Raw genomic sequence first — 1,634 nt, forward strand, 5'->3', positions numbered from 1 at the left:
ACGAAAAGAGTGTGATAATGAGACTAAGGTGAAAGAGTGGGATAAAGCAAGACATACAGTAACAGTGATAGACATGGCGAGTGAGCTTTAACAAAAAAGAGAGGCATTCATAAAGCTTGCTGAAAATGTTTAAATGTTTAAAGTATATTTAAATGATGATTTATTTCACACCATCCATGTCAAGAGACTTTTTCAGATGATGATTTAGTCTATTTTTGCAAAAATCTGGTTCTTGAATGTATCTCTATATTTAGGATCAGAAAAAAAGGAGCTCCATCTGGACTGTACAGTGAATTATTCTTAATTTTCCTCTGAAGTTCATGAGCTCTCGCTCTTAGAAGATACGACGTGCGGATTCCACATTGTTACAGTAGAGTTATCGCTGATGTTACACCACATAATTTTCTTAAATCATTGATTCCAGTTACATATATTGTTTACTATGTTTTTTTATTGATTTTGTGTAAAGGTAGAGGGATTCACATGCGCTTACTAAGAATTCAGTTACGAGGCCTACCTTATCGTGCTGGTTTACTTCATTCCTTGATTTTTTGGTGAAAATAAGTATTTGTTTCTGTTACTATTATTATTGTTGTTGTTAATGTTATTATCATCATCATCATCATCATTATTATTATTATTATCATTATTATTAGTACAATGGTAGATGTCAGGTCTGGTTAGGTAGGCATAGTAATTGACACCTTGGTAACTAAGTGCTTCTGGAGCTGGCAGTGTAATTAAAATTGATAAGAGAAAACCACTGTTGATAGTGCATTATATGTGCACTTCAAGCATCAGTGTTTATGCAATGCTCATGGGTTACTTTTTGCCCTTTCAGAAAGTCTACAAATGGTATGCCTTTTGATCTTCCCGAAACTGTTATAATAACCAGTGCACTAGAATTTTTCTGATTTGCATTTGATTGGTTCATTTATTTCTTGTGGATATCACTGTTTTAATTGCAGCTTGCCCTCAGGGTCAAATTGATAGATCTGTGTTTCATATCTGGTCTCTAATCTCAAAGACATTATTCTGAAAATTTGTCCCACTGGTTGAGAAGCTGCATTGCAAAGTTCGCTCTTCTCACCAACCAACCAGATTGTAGTAGATCGAGTACCAATATGCTCTAGCCTACACGGACTCCACAGGCGTATTCAGTGTGTGTGCTATTCTCTCAGTTGTATTTTGACAAGTCATCCTCAACCAGTATTGGAACTTACTCAGTACTTTCATCCCTGAGTTGAAGATGATAATGGCCTTTCCTTGTGATAGTCATCCTCAGCTGCTTCCTGTGCAGATGTGAAATGAGCAGTCCATTTGTTAGCAGTATTCTCCTTTCGAGCTGTCTGTAAACTTTTCTCATAGCAGTGATATCTCTTTTCTTCCACAAAAAAAAAAAGAATTACTGGCCCTTACTTTGTATGGGTCTTAAATTCTTGCTGTTATATAAGTATGGGCTACTAAACTACAATAAACTTTTCTAAAGTACCTGGAAAGAAGTCAAGTTTTAACATGAAAGTTCATGATCATACTCCATATGTTTTAGTTGATGTTATTTTACTGTAGCTGTGAAAGAATTTATCTTATAATGATTTTCTGCAAGATTTTTGAATGCCCCTTATGTATATACA

This window comes from Penaeus vannamei, chromosome 21, assembly GCF_042767895.1.
Source record: "Penaeus vannamei isolate JL-2024 chromosome 21, ASM4276789v1, whole genome shotgun sequence".
Taxonomy (NCBI): Eukaryota; Metazoa; Arthropoda; class Malacostraca; order Decapoda; family Penaeidae; genus Penaeus; species Penaeus vannamei.